This window comes from Agelaius tricolor, unplaced genomic scaffold, assembly GCF_023055355.1.
Source record: "Agelaius tricolor isolate 1412-34295 unplaced genomic scaffold, bAgeTri1.0.p SCAF_8, whole genome shotgun sequence".
Lineage (NCBI taxonomy): Eukaryota > Metazoa > Chordata > Aves > Passeriformes > Icteridae > Agelaius > Agelaius tricolor.
The window spans coordinates 12654150-12671714 of record NW_027269268.1 but is presented as its reverse complement, the minus strand read 5'-3'; positions in this window follow the sequence as shown (position 1 = coordinate 12671714).

Sequence of the window (17565 nt, the reverse complement as noted above, 5' to 3'; positions counted from 1 at the left end):
GAACAATGATATCAAATCCCACACTTACAAACATTAAATCCCCTGGTCTCCCCAGGTTCACTGTACACTAACTCAGTGCTACAAAACCTGGGAATTCTCCACGCAGAAGAGAGGAGATGAGAGGTATAATAGTGGCACTAGCACTGCCTGTGCAAGAAAACATACATTAAATAGTCTTGACACCTCTTTCACTGCCCTGTATCTTCAGCAATGAATAGGCTCCCTCTGTATTTTTTTTTTAAATCAAATTCAGATTTTTCACTGGCTATATTCAGCAGCAAGGCAGCCTGCAGCTGATTCACTCAGCTCACATTAGCATTAGCAATGAGAAGAGTCCAAATTGCCTCATGGCTGGGCACCTGCTTCACTTCACCTCCTTTCTCCGCTGCACAGCTCAGCAATGTGTGGAATGTGTGATAAGGCTGATTTTGGCCAGTGAGAGAGGAGCTGGGTGACAGAACAGGTAAATATGATAACTATGTGATGATAACCACTTGTAGTATTTAAGCAGCCATTTTAAAAATTATGGGTACACCCTTTGTTTCCCATTGCTACCTCCTAATCTCCCATACTGCTGCTTCTCCTTTCTGCCTTATATTCCTCACTCATCTGTAAAGTGCACAGAGTACAGCCCCCTCCCTGTCCTAGCTGAGGGCTTTATCCCCCCAACTCTGCCACCCTCCTGGGGCATGCCCTGGGGAGGCTGCATTTGGCAATAGAATAGGGAGGGCATGGTGAAGTGCAGTGGACACCCTGCACCCACACAGCAGCAGGTCTGGGGCAGAAATGCTGGCAGCAAAGCTCTCTGGACTGAAGTGATGTAGTGAAAAGTACAAAAGCTATGGCTTCAAAGCAGGAAGGTGCTTTCAAGCCTTCTCAGTCATCTGACAGACTCTACCCTTGACAGGATGGCTACTGCCAATATGGCACTTCACCATACAGAGATCACATCACTGCAAAAGTGGGAAGAAATGGAAGAGAGCATGTGCTGGTGCTGGTTGCACTGGGGGCCATGACTGTTATTTCCAGTGCTTAGGCAGCAATAAAAAATGCCACCATGCGTAGGATTTACCCTCGAGAAAGGCATGAGAGGCTGTGTAAGAGCAGGCAGGGCACAGTGAGGTGGCCCAACAAAGAAAGCAGCCACAACTGTTTGTGGCACCAGGCAGAGCCAGCACCGTGCTCTCAGAGCAGGGCTGCCTGGGCATGCAAATTAAGCATGGTAATGCCTCTCCTCTCTCAAACCTATTAATCTTAGCAGGGTGTGTGCACTGAATTGCAACCCTGCCATATTTCTGGCAGTGCATACCAAAGAAGCTAAACTGGGGAGAAAGGAAAAGGCTTCATTTTTTTCTTCCTTTCCAGCTTATTTGTTAGGCATGCCAAGGATTTCATTCTACCTAGAGGTTTATTATACAGAGGGCTATTATATAAATGTAATTCAGGGCAAGTAGTACTTGCCTGTTATATGATTTATGTTTTACTTCAACATATAGGAATTCACTGTTGCAGAAATTCATTTGAGAAATGGACTATGAATTTCACACCCAAAGGTGTCTCACCTTATCTCTGTGCTAGAGAGAAGCTGACTTGAACATTTTGGCCTCGTTTACTCATTTGTGGGTGGTGAGCTGTGTCAAAAGCTGAAAAATATCTCACATGACACATTTGTTAACTCAGCTTACAGTTTGCTGGCAATACTGGATGAAATATAAACTATTGATGCTTACAGAGTGGAATCTGGAAAGTAATAAATAGCAGGGATTACACAGAGCCTTCCATCTCAGTGAGAAATTAAAGTGGGAGATGTTTAGATTACACAGACTTTGGATCTTGCGCCCAGGGGAACCCATGAAATACCATGGCCACTTCTGCTCCAATGTTAATAGCAGTCAGATAACTTTCAGATCTGAATGGAAAGACAGCTACTCATTCCTTCTGCTGGTGTTACCCTGAGAGAGCAGGATGTGGCAGGCATCCAAGCTGAATGACATGGGCCAAGCTGACAAAGACCGAGAGCCATTTATAACACTGTCCTTTGAATCTGAGAGGGAAAATGTGCATGTCTATGTGTGTGTGTGCATAGATATATTTCAACAGAAAACCTCAACTTGGATGAAAAATAATTTCATTAAACTGGTGGAAAATTTCTAAATAAACCAGTACAAATAGTCAAGGAGAATATATACCTCATTTTACTCACATAATGTATTTCACCAATTTGGCATATTTTCACAATAGAAAAAGTTAAATTTAAAGATTCAAATACTCTTAAGGTTGAGAATTTTAAATCTACTATGGTAAACAACTGCTGCTTTTCTAATACAGACCAATCTTCCATGCAGCATAATATCCAGCTGGAGGCAAGTAGCACTATGATCAAGGTTTTAGGATATTAATTAAATTTAGGCTTTTTCTCTTTTCCTACAGTGTTAACTCTGAAAAACTGGCCTTTTAGCAGAAGATAAATACTTGCCAATGTAAATATTTTACCATATAAAGATGAGAGCTAGAAATATAAAAAATAAATGACAAGCTTAGCGATGAGCTTTGAGGAGAAGCTGGTTTTTGCATATCTTCTCAAAAGCAGTTACTACTCTATGCATTTCTTTTTATACTTTCAGTTTTCCACAACTAGTAAGAATAAAATGAAATTATAGGAGAATATTCCAGGTTACTATGAGTGTTTTAACCCAAGAAAACTCGAATAATTATTACAAATCTTTCCAGATAACTTGGTAAGCAGGATGGCAGCTACATACAGCAGGTTGCATTTACTATAGACACTGATGGGTCTTACTGTGTTATGTCCATATTAGCCTCTCTTAGTACCAAAATTACGTGTCAAATGGTCAATGACAGCTGCCATGAATCAGCAAAAGATTAGTTTGTATTGTGGGGAAGGTCCTGCCTTTTAGGCTTGGTAAAGCACACATTTTGTATCCATCTTGTGTCACCAAGATATACTGTGCAATGCTATGACTTGATACTTTAGCCTGATCACTTCTATTTATTAACTCCAAATTTACACCTCTTGAGAATGCAACTGAAAAAAAACTTGAAAAAAATTAAAAGATAAATTGGGAGAAGTTCCCCTTCAGCTGTTTCACACTGCTATGGTGATGTACAGCTGACCTAACACACCTATCTCAACCGTATTTATGGGTGCTCAGTATCATCACAGCCATGCAACGTAGAGTGGCTCCTTCTCTTTAAGGATGCAATTTAACATAATGATAATGAAGGAAGGCATTCTATTTTACTCAATATATTGAATATTTAATGGGTGAACCAAGTTTTCAAGTGCTTACTTGAAATGAGTTCACTGGTCCATTTTTCCCCCAGACTCGCTTTGCCTCCCTCTATATTTTGGTCCTGGGACAGAATCCTGAGCACTCTGCTGAAGACACATCCATTTCCTGAGTGAGCATTTCAAAGGCACCATCCAGAATGACCTGATTGTTCAGGTCAAAAATCCAAATGTAAGCAAGCAGCCCATGAAGATGCCAGTAATTGCACCAGGGCCAGCTCCTGGCATACTTGCCAACCCTGTCCTCACTCTGACTCCTGAATTAATGCTACAATCATTTGCATTTTGACTCTATGAGCTGTTGGAGGACCTGACAACTCACATAAATTATGATGTGGCCTTACCCTTACATATGAAGTGACTTCAACATCAAAACACTGTCACCTACATGGCTGCTTGGAGGGCTTTGCTGGGAGTGTAGCTAACAGATCTTCAGGCAAATGGACAGTAAACAATTAACAGTTGTCCCTCAACTATCTGGCAAAGGAAGCAGGCACCAGATTGAAAAATAAACTTTCTATGAAACAGATGAGGAAAGTCATTCTAAGAAAGATTTTGTAATTTGATTTTTAGTGATAAAATGATGGCTAAATAATTACAGCCATCTGTTTCTGCTTTTCAGATGCTAAGATGAATAAATAAGACAAAATTAATTATATGCAGAAGAAAAAAAATTGTTGTTAAAAAAGGAGGGCAAGGGCAGGTCCCCCTCTCATTGGGTAGGGGTAGAAAATGGACTGAAATGGTTGTATGATTGGCATTAGGTGGATGTAAGATTATCCAAAGCTTTATTCACCCTCTGGTTTTGCTCATGGGTGCAAGCTCATCTTGTGGAAATGATTTAAACTGAAATCAGCTTAAGGAAGGGCTTGCTTACATGGGGGATTAATGTGCACTAACAAGGGAATAAATTAACATAGCAGCCTCCCTGTGTTGAACTGCTCTGTGGATTCACAACATAGAAGTTTGAATTGCTGTTCAAAATCTTGTCTATACCGTTACACCTGAAAATTTTAAAGAAAAATACTAAACAATGTTAGGTATGTTAGCTGAGATGGGAGAAATCCAAGCATGCTAGCTAGCAGATAGTATTTACCAAGTTCCTTATAATTTCACTGATAGCCCATGTAATCCAGGTAATTTCAGTATGAAGCACCATCTGGTTTGAAATTATAACAAAATTTGGTGCTTAATGAAATATCTTGTACGTAGGAACTGTTGAAGCAGCAAACAGAAGGTCATTGCTGTGCAGAGACTATAGCAGAACTAGTGATCCTCAGATATTTTACAAAAGACAACATATTTAAAATGAAGATTTTTTGGAAAATGTTGTTAATATCTTTGGGCTTTTAAAAAAAGCCCCAAACAAAATCAAGACAACAACTTTGCTTGTTCTGGATGACAGTGCTGTGTTCCAATACCACACAGAAGGGTCAGATTAATTTGGCCCTCAGAAAGTCAAGTCAAATCGTGATCACCCACATGTGGAGAAGTTGCTTTCCTTATCAGCCTCTGGGTGACAGTCCTCTTCCACACTTGTTCCAGTCAGTTCACATGCCAGAGCCAGGAGCACTCAAATACATATTTACAGCATGCATTTAATCAAAATGAAAACTGGTTTAGCAAATGGACTTCAATGCATGTGACTTCCATGCAGTCCATCCAAAAGTCTCAAAGAAGAACAGGAACTGCCTGTGTATAACAGAGCAAGGAGCAAAGTAAGGCATCTGCCCCAGACCAGGCAAGCATTCATGCAGACTGTCATCGTAAATTTTTGGGAAAACCTTGAGAATTTTTTTCCTACAATAAAGTACATATCTAGTTGATTCCATTCCAGCAATTGGCTTCTGGGTTTCTGGCCAGTTGAAACAAAACACTGGATTTCAGGACTCATTTGTATCCTTAAGATCTCATGTTTAGCACAGCCTCTGCTTTGGTGAGATGCTTTCTTTCAGGCCCCTAATATCTGTACTTAAACTTCTTGTAAGCAATCTAATGAGGCATAGCTGGGGATGGCAGCAATAAACATTGACCTCCCACAAAAAACTCCAAAGAGAAAACCATCAAAACCTCATCAAGTTCTCAATACAAGAATAAATCTGATAGATACTTAAAGCAGGCACACTCAGATTTTGACATATCCAGCCTAATGAGTCAGTAAAAGCAATAGATATTAATAATTCAGATGTTTTCTAAATTAATGATATATTAAAATGATAACATAGCAATCAGTAGCAAACAATGAGACTAAAAATAATTTAAGTTTTAATATATGTCTGCTAGTTGCAAAGCTCTCAAAGGGCATATTTTCATCTCTCAGGAGACTGACTAAAAGAACTTTAAAATGTAAAGCCCTTTCTGGAAAGCACAGAGACATTGCTTTCTATGTACATCTTCAGCTACACTGCTGAAATCAGTGATAAAAGACACATTTGTTTATCAGAGCACAAAAGAAAAAAAAATCCAACCCCAAATATCAGCCCAGCTGAAAAACAAACTTGTGTTCCAGCTTGTGTGCTCTCTGCATGGCTTGGGCAGGGATTGGCAAACATGAGGGATTACCCAATGTTCTACAAGTTTGGGTTTTTTTATGGAGCATGTCTGCACAGCTCAGCCTTACTTTGTGGGAAAGACCTGGCAAATAATTAGCATTTGGTTTCCTCTCCTGAATCCATGCCACTAGAATGAAACCTTGAGGCAATGGACTTTAATTTTAAGACCTGAAAATTTTAAGCCAAGGTACCAAAGGCATGTTTTCTTGAGAACATTCCTGTTCCAGTATTAGTGCACTTGTATAATCCACACAAGTAACATTAATGAGGCCTTCACAACATTTTCTTCTACAGAAATTTTATGTTCTATTTAAATGCATCCAGTTCTAGTCATAAAAGAACCAAATTCTACCATGGCTTATGAAATTTTGAAAAACAAGCAAATAGAAACCCACTACCAGAAGCTGCTCACACTCAATTGAGTTGGGGGCTCAGACCATCTTTCCCCTGTCATCTCTCACAGGCTTGCATGCCAGTGCAGACAGTTCCTTAATGTGACCCCTGAGACACTCACCATATTGTCCCCTTGGCCATAAATGACACCAAAACTATCTGATGCTCTGTCCAAATGCACCTCAAATCCCAACCCAAGCTGTACACGCTCGGGCAGGCAGCACACTGAACAAATCTAATCAATGCTGACACTGCATCAAAATTAGCTGGACTATCACAGTTCAGTGCATATTTGTTTGGCCACCAGGGAACAGATGACTGCTAGCACAGTGCAACAACAAAGCAGCCGGCAGAAATCTCAGGACATAAATATATTTTATAGCCTTGGAGCACGTTAGTTAAAAACATGGGTGGTCAGAATGTGATATGCTGGTTAAGTCCTTCAATATAAGAAATTTAGCAGTCATCATCAGGGAGAACCTACAGCAAATATTTGTTTTAATCTTATTATGCAGCATATTTTCATACATTATTTTTCTCCTTCTGAGCATCCTGCTGCTAACTGGAGTTCTTTAACAATCACACAAAATTCACCTAAAAAAGAAATCTCATTGTTCTATGCTTGCCACCTGGGGGCGAGAGTGTTTTAACCTCACTTGGCTCTGTTACCCTTGGGGATAACTTGGGCTCTTCACCTGAGCTTATCTCCCTCCTCTGCCTCTTTTGAGCTCTTGTATCTCATCCTGCTCTGTTTCATCCCATCCTATCTCAGCATCAACAGACGATTGCTGTTCCCATTTCATCAGCCACAGATGCCTCATACCAGGCTGCTGCTGCTGCAGCCTGCCCACCATGCGTCAAAAGCCATTTGATCAGCTGTCACTGCTGACAAGGCAATGCCACAGCACCCATGGTCAGCCTGGAACAATCCCTCTCCCATTCCATCAGCCCCAGCAGCAAAGCTCAGCTCCCAAGAGAGGCTCCCGTTACTGGATTTAACAGAAGTACATGGTGAAATATCTGCCTGTCCACAGCTGTTGGCAACACACTGAAATTCTGATCTCTGCCACTGGTTTCTGAGCTCTGCTCTGAGGTTTCAACATGAACTCTGGCTTTTGGACAGCTGAATGTTTATATTTTAATTTAAAAAAATAAAATTTCTTCCTTACTATTGACAGCTGAAAGCACATCCTTCCCCAGCCACCTCTGGCCTTATGCACCTTGTCTAGATGTTAGCAGTCTTTTCATTCCACTGTTCAGCTTCTTGGGGAGACCCCCTCAACTGCTACTGGAAGATTTGTGCATGGAAACTGCTCTGAGAAAAGTGCCCTACAGTTTAAAAAGATCCCATGAAACACGGTACTTATTTTTAAGGACCGTGGAAAAAAAATCCCATCAGCTGACATTGACTTTTCAAAGGCTGATTACAAAATGAAAGCACATCCCAGTAAATCAGCTAAGGCAAGATGTTAACAACTTTTACTAATCCTGTATGGTGTTTCTAATGCTACTTTTTTAAAATACAAACTGTCAATAATTTTCACTAATGTGGTCATTTGGCTCCTGTTGGATTCTCTGCTCTAGAATTCTTCTATCACCTGTGAAGAACTGTGGTGAATGATGAAGGAAATAGAATACTATAATAATAGTAGAATTACACTTCTTTAGCTACATTACAATGAAGCTTTTTTACAATTTTTACTAGCTATTCATAAAGAACTGTCGATTTCCCTCTCTACTTTTTACTATTTGTAAAAAACCCACTTCTTCTTCTGCAGGAAATATTCTTAGCTGAAGGTCTGAAACCAGAGAAATTCTTCACCAACCAGGGTAATTTCTATACTTCAAAAAGAAATTTTGGTCATGGGTGGCATAGGTGAGAGTGGAGGGCAACCCAACTTCTTGATGCCATTTGGTCATTCTATCATGTATATTTGGGAACATGAAAACTGCTAAAAGTAGTCAGATCAGAGCCCCACCATCTCCAGGTGTCTCACACCTGGCAGTCTGGCAACAGATGCTTTTAAGAGGAAGAACATGGGGAATAGAGCAAGTGAACACTCTCAATCTGCTAACTTCAAGAACATGTGTGATATTAGTGTAGCATTCAGTTTCTGTTTAGATCAAAGAACTGTCTGATCACTCTAAACTGAGGATTATTCCATATTATATCTGCTTGTGTCTGTTTAATATTCCTCCATGCATGGAAGGTGGGCTGTGCAGGAGACAGAGCCAGACACTTCACAGAGGTGCACAGGGAATGAACATAAAGAATGTCAAAATGTTGAAGTGAGCTGTGCTTGGAGCAGGTGGTAGGACTTGACAACCACCCTTCCAACATAAAACATTCCATTAGGCCAGCACTAAACCTTCAAAACTCACAGTTAATACATAAGGGTTAAAGACATAAGTGAAATGAAATACGATCTCAATTACTTGAGGACATGTATTCTGTCTCAGTAAATTGAAAATCTTCCTACCTACCTTCTATTACTTTCACAGGAAACTGGGGACATGAAGAGCCAAGTGAACCTAAATGCTGTTTTACACCAGAGACTTTAGATACCTTCAATTGATAATCTCTGCAGAGACAATGTTTCTTGTATGGGGAGGCTGCAGTTAAGTGCTCCACTTCATTTGCAACTCTTTTTGCTACCATGCCTTTAAATCCCACATTAAAAGAATGATTTCCAGAGGTCTTAGGCACTTCACACCTATTGATTTCACTGCTGGCAAAATATCTACTGCTTTCCTGAGGTGCTGAAAATACTCCCTGGTGTTTATCTGCACTGTTAGGTGCCTAAGCATCACAAAAATCCACCTTTAAGGTGTTTTATGATTCATTTTAGAAATCTAACTGGATCACTGATACAATCTTAAGTCCAATGGCCCAATGCATTTTAGTCTGACAAATTCCCACTAGACACTCAGCATAAAGCACATAACCACCACAGGTAATGGAGATAATCAAGATGACTAGGAAGAGAGAGTAATTACTGGGTGAAATATGTTCAAGGAGACCTATCTCTGCATCAAAAGGCAAATCTTTATTGCCACATGAAACCTTCTGGCAGCAGCACAACCACCCTTACCTCTCTAAAACAAGAGTAAAACAAACTCTCATCCAGGAAGGAGGTCATTGCTTTTCAAGTCCTATGGAGGTTGAAGAACTTACACATTTCTTGTGGATTTAGCATTGCTAAAGGAAGAGAGACCTATGTCTCCAAATGAACAAGTGAAACTGGCTGCTCCATTTACAATTAGAAATCTACCACAGCACTGAAGACATTTCAAAGATTGAAGCAACACTTGCAAACTAATACAAAACTGAAATATGAGCATAATTAGAGATAAATTACAGCAATCAAGACTTTCAGATTTCTAAAGCACTAAACTAACAAAGGATAAATTGGCACATTTGGTGGAAATAGGTGTGTATAGTATAAGTAATGTCTGTATTTCTTAGAGCTTATCCTGGGAGAAGAAACAATATCTTACACAAAAGCAAGCAACTTTGGTTTGGAGAAGCATCAAGACAATTTTGATGCAACAGTGAAGGAAGCTTCATCCTTTTCCTCTGCACTGCGCTGTGTAACCCACCGAAAACAGGGATGATGCAGTTATTTTAATGTAGTCCCTTGTTTTAATTCCACAGTCCACTTTTCAAGACTCTACAAAAACTAACAAAAATTTTAGCACATCTACGTTAGGAAATATTTTCCTCTCACCCTCATGATAATCTCTGGATATGGGATAAATTTGAATAATCTCGTACATTGCCTCTGCAACGTCAGCTTGGAATCAGGATGAAGTAAACAGAAAATTTCAGCACAAGGCAGCTTCGTTTTCTGATTTAAGAAGAAAAGTACCATTTACAGAAAAGAACATTTATGTTAAAAAGTATATTAAAAACTTTATGTTATAAAGCATACAAAAAAGCCAGCAAAGTAATATGCACCAGAGAATCTCAAAAAACAAACAGAAGTCTAACAAAGCACTGTGTCTGCCTAAAGTCATGTCCATACTAGATTTGAGTTCACACTGCACCTTCCTTTGTCCACCCAGCTCTGGAAAAGCATCACAATAAAGAGCATCTCTCAATGGAAAAACAGCTAAAGGAACAATTTGCCCACGACAGCTGTGGGGGTAAGAGAGATATTCAAGTTTTCTCCAGGAGTAAAAGCCCACTGAACACAAATAGTTACTATTAGTTGTGAAATTGCATTGAACTTCAGCAGAAGTTTGTTGCTATTAGTTTTGTGGTATCAAACAATGAGCTAATGACAGAGTGCAAAGCAATTCAACACCCACAAATACCAAATAATTCTAATACAAATGGGTTATTTAAGTTTTTTGAAGCATTACCCAGGACATCATCAGACTGCTACCTCCTTTGCTGTGAAGGAGGGATGGCAAACGCTGCAGATTTTGCAGCCCTCTAGCATTTGAGCCATGCTGCCTTCCCTCACCAGCTGCTTGAGGAGTAACTGACTGGCACTTACCTACAGCAGTGCCACTGGAGCTTTCCAAAGTGCCAGCATTGATCCACTAAGAGTCTCCCTGGTGCTCCCAAAGTCACCTTCATTTGCTATCACTCAACTGGGGTGCAATGGTCTCTGCAGCACCATGGACGGTGGGACCTCTTATGACAGCGACTGCATGGTGACAACAACACCGCACGTTTCTAAGCCAGGCTGACCCTTTCATAGTAAAGTCAATTACATCATTTGAGTACTTGCACAAGTTCCAGTACAGAAATTTTAGCAAAAGATATCAGATATATAAGAAATTATGCATATTTTTCTTTCTCAAAAGAAAGAAAATGCAAGTAATATATTGAGCGCTACATTATTGGTTGCAGAAAGTTTGATAAAAGTACTCTGTCCTTTTTTTAATTGAAACCCAAACAAATTTCCTTCTCACTTGAGATCAAGGTCTTTTTTAGGCATTGCTAACTTTGCAAAGCACAAAGCAAGCTCTTTCCTGTTGCTTTAGGAGGTTTAGATTAACTGGAGGTGTTTAAATGTTGCCCTTTATATCATGCAGCCAGCAAGGGCTTGGTTTCACCTACTCACTCATTTCACTGGCAGCACAGCTGTGCTGATGGCAGTCAGTCCAGAGGGATCAGCAAAAATTACAACAGTCCATCTCCCTGTTTCTTGGGCATTCTGCTTAGGGTATGTTTAAACTTTGCAAATGCTGTCAAATGAAGCTGCTGATACCATCATCCCGTGTGGCTGGGCTGTTGTCAGCAGGATCAGCTGCTAACTCGCAGCTCAGCCCTCACTGTAACAGGCTGGCCCAGGCACATTGGGTGATCCAGCTGCACAGCAGCCCCAGGCTGCATCCTTGAACCATGCCCTGCATTCTGCATGTGCCCCATCACATGTTCAGGCACTGACTGCCATCTGTACCAGGCATTTCTGACTGCTGACTTATTTACCTGCTAAGCTCACCTTCAAGTCCCAGTGCCTACAAAATCGGAGCAATATCTTTTTATTTAAACCTTTCCTAGGGTGGCTGTCCTCATCACAGAATTTAGAAAGACTGTCTAGCAGCCTGCAACCAATTTATGCAAGTCAGCCTGGTGCTTCCTCTCAGCTGAATTACGAGTAGCTACTTAAATTTCCTTGCACCGATACACTAAGATTTCCTGCTTTTCAGGACTCAGAGAGTTTGACTTATTGCAGCTGCAATGTCTTGCAACTCCATGCTTCTATTAAGTTTGAATAACTTTGAAAATCTCTTGGGTACATTGATACCAAAGGCTGAATCATCTTATGCAGCAACCATGCTTTGTCACCACCTGCAACAATATTCAGACACACGTCTCTACCCTGGGTCCTGTTTGCGCACTGAATTCTGCTTCCCAATTGCTTGGCCAGGGCCTGCTGGACTAAGCAGATCATCTTCAGCAGCCACCCTCTCTTTCCAGGCTGGCACCTGAGAGCATTGGAAACACAGGACATCCTAAGGGAGGATAATTTGCAACCTCTCAAGGTAGCCAAACAAAGTCAACCAAATTTAGATCCCTTGATCAACTTACTTAGTTGCATATACACATGATTTTGCACAGCTAAGTTTGTGGCAAGAGAAAGCAATACAGGATGTGAATTAGTTGAAAATTTGGTAAGTATATAATGACAGGGAACAAAACTTGGATTTCCTCAGAAACTTTAGAGAAAATTTAACAGCAAAAAGAGTCCTGCAGTAAAGAAGGGATTAAAAAGACCAACTGAAAATTAAGACCTTTAGCAGTGCCAGAACACAATATTGGTAAATAATCTGGAGTTATGAGTTATATACTCAAATTCCTTTTCACTTATCACTTATTTATTACTTTAAATGACTCTGTAAAAAGCTTGCTCCAACTTTTTGTCTCACTTATTCCAGGACCTGTTGCAATGAAACAAAATCCACAGCTTCCCTCCCAGCTGCAGTTTCTCCCACAGCATTCCTTTTCTCTTCCACTCTTCAGACTAGAAACAAATATTCTTCAGAGGCTTCTTTGAATGCCAGGGCTGGGCTGGCTAATAAAACTAAGTCCACACAAGTTAGCAAGGATTTAGCAGTGAATCTTCTGTACTAAAATCTCTACAAAATATTGCAATGGTATAAGGTCAGGGTATACTGGGATAGGGCTGTATGAGGACAGAGCTACACAAATTCTTTATATTTAGCTTGCTGACTTATCTCAGTCTTCTGCCTCAAATCATCATAACTAATTTTTAATGCACAACAAAATCCTCTTTTCATTATGAATGTGTTCAAATAATCCTAGCTTAATGTATAAACTATTGAGAAGCCTTTCTACAGCACTTCATTTAGGTCACTTTACATTCTATTAATATGTTCCACAAAAGGATAACAGCTCTGAAATCTGCTTTAGGAGTTCATTTATATTTCCTTTTTCATAAAAATGTTCCTGCTATTAAGGATCAGATCCAATAAGGTTTACTCAGTCAGCTCTTGATGATGCAACAAATACCATCGTAAGCAACCTCCTGCTACACCAACCCCTTGCACAACCACTTCTCCCATCAGCCAAGACTACAAATCAGTCCTAAAAAGCTAAACAAAACAACACAAATAGATAAACATATACACACAGAAAATAAACATCAAAATTCACATTAAAACAACTTCAGTGAGATTTTCCTATTAAAGAAGAAGCAAGCCATTTAAATTATTCCTTAGAAAACGAAGCAGAAGAGAAATGCCCCGTTCCCTCCTCCCTGCCCAGCTCCCATTTCCTGAAGCCTTCCTCCTGGCACGTACTTTTTGGGTTCAGCCGAAAGCATCTCCCGCCCCTCCGCACATCTGCTCTGTGCAGGGCTGCCGAGCTGCGACTCATCCTGAGGAGCGCTGGAAATCCCAGGCTTTAAAAAGCCGCTCGCAAGCCCCTCCTGGGCTGCCAGGCTGCCAGCTCCGGCAGCGATCGAAGCACAGCATCGCCCCCAGCAAGCCACACGACCCGTCAGTCACCCTCACTGGCCACACCACCGCTGCTCCAAGTGCAAAAGGATGACTTGAAACAAACAAATAAACAAACCCTATCCATACCCAAATACCTCACAATTTAAAAAATAATACGTATATATATATATACACACACACATACGTATATATATGTATCACATACACACATACATATATGTGTGTGTGTATATATATATGTATCTATATCTATGTATTTCTAAAAAGGGTGGGCACCCAGACGAGCTCGTTTCCAGGGCAGCCCAGCTGGCTGTCCCTGCCCAGCCCATTCTGGCAGCACTGGAGCCCCTGTGGTGCCACCACTGAGGCTGGGCACCCTGTGAGAGTCAGTCCCTGCTGCCCTGCAGTCCTGAGCAGGCAGCTTGGGATGGAGGGCACTGCCTGGGAATTCTCTTGTGCCTACTCATGCCCCTGGCCTCCTATGGCTATGCTGGAAGGAGCCTGGCTTTGCCTTCCCTGGAACCCCCCTTTAGGGGGCTGGAAACAGAAGCTGGGCATCCTCCACCACCCCCCTTCTCCCAGCCTCTACTGGCTGGCCAAACCTGGCTCCAGCTTTCCCTTTGCACACCCTGTGCTCCATCCCCACGGCCCATGAGCCCCCTTGGCCAGGTTAGGGTGGCTCTGCCCTGCTGCACAAGTGAGCAGCAACATGCCTAAGCCATAGCTGGGTTTCTTGCAGGGCTGTCAAGAGACAAGGTATGAAACAGAACCACTTCCCAGCAATTCAGCCTGCAGTTACCAAAATTTCATTTGCAGAATTATGCCTTAACATTCAAGCATTTCCTGTCACAGAGGTGCTTGAATAGCCACAGAAAGTTTACTGAGCAGCAGTGAATGGGTCACAGGAATTTCTTACCTCACATGAACTTGTTGGTGTCATGGTGGTAAAGCTGAGCATCTCAGAAGCACTGGAACATGATGGAAAGAGCAGGGATCTGACATCAGGTATGCACTTTGAGAACCCCTCTCTTGCAGAAAGACATCAGAAAAGTAGTTAGATTTCTATCCCTATATCATTTTTATTTTCAATCTATTAATATTTTCCACATACTTGGTTTCAGTGTTCCCCTTTTAAAAGGGGAATGGAAAGGATGTGTGAGAATGAGTTTTGTCTGAAAAAGAAAAGATCCAAAGTAGTAGAGAAAGGAGGTAGAAACTACAATTTAAGCAAAGTTCAAGAAACTTACATGCCCCCTCCATTTAGGGCATGACAATGGTCACAGCTCCTCAGGAGAATCTTAAAACTACTTCTGCCCACAGATTAACCCTTTTAACTGATGATTTTAAAGATAGTAGAAACTGAAGTACAGATATAAAACTTACAAGAATGGTGAACATATACCACATGGATAACCTGCAAATGCTGGAGAACACTGCTGAAGTTCCTAAACTGGAGGCCTAGATTTCAAAACAAAGTTTACTTTGGCATTTAATAGCCCAAAGACAAGATGAATATGTTAGACTATAATGGACAGTCAGCCAGAAAAAAACTCCAAACAGATTTGGTGAAAACACAGTATAGTGTTATGCATTGCATTATTGCATTATAAAAGTCAAATTATTGGTGTCATTGTCGTGCATAATTTAGACACCAGTACTGTTTGTTGGTCATTATTACTTCATCCTTGGGTTTCATTCCCTACTGAACCATCTTGCTTCCATTCAATAATTTGACCTGAGAGGTTCTCCTTCCCTGCTCTGAAGATGCCCAGTGGTTAGCTGCTGTCTTTCAGTCAGTTGTATGTTGGCATCTTGATGCTTTACCTTTTAGGTGCATCTCTTGACCTGATCCCTGTGATCTGCTGGCTGTAGATCTGTTTGGGAGTGAACTTCACTTCTTTCCATTACTTTATATGCTCCAAGTTCAAATCCACCAAATGACACGTACATTCAATACTGTTATAGTTACATTTTTTGGTTACCTTACGGATTTCTCCATAAATATTGCCTTTCAGAGGAAAAGCTATACACAATATTGGAGCTACTATATACATTAGTGATAGTCTTAGAACCTGATGATTTATAATTTGTTGGCTAATATTGTTTCTTATCTCCAGTGTGGTTTAAATTTTCTGTAAGGCAACAGAAATCACACAAGAAATTATCTAACTCTATTATCTATCTAGCCCTACTAGAGGGCATGTTAGAGGCCATGATAATAGATATATAGGAATATATATTATCTATATATCTATACATCGATTATCATGGCCTCTAACATGCACAGGAGAGTTCCTTTTTTTTTCCTTTCCTTACAGAAGTAAGTAAAATACTAGAAATGCCACTCTCTGAAACCTGAGACCTGAAAAACTGCACAGATGTCCTTTCTGAGGAACTGCTTTCTTTGCTCATTTTGTTCTGCATGTCTGCAAGCTGGAGCTGAAACTTCTCTGAGTACAAGCCAACTACATGCAATACCTCACATAGCTGGATCAAACTGAACCTTATCTTCTGTGAGATATTCTGATTAAAGCTAAGAATTGGACACCAAGGGAAAAGTTAAATGCCAACTAAAGCAAACTTCTTCACGCTTCAGATTTGTTTAGACTGACAGGTTCTTAATTGACAATTTAAGTTGGCTCTATGAATGACAGTGTTTAGGTACAACTAAACCTCCAGCCAGAGGATTACTGAATTCCTGTCCCACACATCTCTCTTTCCTGCTCTCACATCAAGATTAGTTCTTCATTAGGCCTTTGTATTTCAGCTGTTTGCAATTAATGCTAGGACATGGGAAAATACAGTAAACCAATCAAGTGAGTACAACCAGACAGTGTTTGGACTCAGTGAGCTTTATGAACTTCACTTGCATGCTTAAACTCATTGTGTGTTTAAATAAAATCACTGAAAATCAGTGTCTTAAAATTAGTCACAGAAAACAGGTTACTCAAGCAACTGGAGAAACAGGTAAGGGAAATAACTGCCTAACAAAAGGTCAGATAAAATGCCTGAGACCCACTCAACATCCAGGCGCTAAGTGGTTCTTAGCAGTTCTGTGTGCAGATTTAAAGGAACCAACCAAACACTGAACAAAATGCATGAAAGAAGTATCCATGGTTGTTTAGGGCTTTTTTTTAGGAAAACAGAGTAGAGCGATTTTGGATGAGTAATAGCACTTTACATTTCTATGACACCTTTCATCCCTCAGGCTCCCAATGCAGTTGGCAAATTTAACAAATTGAAAGACCTTGTCCTCTGTACACTGGAATCATTTTATCTGTCACCAAAGGCATCCCTGGTGGAGCAAAAAAGCAGTATCTGTTTAGCAGGTTAGATCTATTGTGACAAACCCCACACCTCAGCAAAGCCACAGGGAGAGGATAATTGTCAACAGCTGGAATTAATGCTGAATCCTAGATTAATCAGTTGTTAGAAGAAGTTTGCTAGTATTTCTCCACTTCACACTGGTGATGATGACTTTAACACAGATCTTGCAGAGCTGCCATGCCCAGGGCAGGCTGTCTCATGACCCAGCTCCTCTGGGCACCTGCCTCAGCATGAGGTGCATTCACATGCCACAGTTCCTCTCTTTGCAACACTTGGGTGTTATATTCACCAGACAGAGTGAGAGCAGAGATGGACTGTAAACATCCAGGCACGAAAACAGACCCAGTGGTCAATCAAGAGATGCTGCACACTGAGAAATGTAGAATCATAGAATAGTGCAGGTTTGAAGAGACCTTTAGAGATGCAATTAGCAGGGACATCTTCAACTAGATCAGAGAGAGCCCCTTGAATGTTTCCAGGTGATTCATCACCTCTCTGGGCAGCCTGTTCCAGTGCTTTACCAACCCTCATTGCAAAAAACTTTTT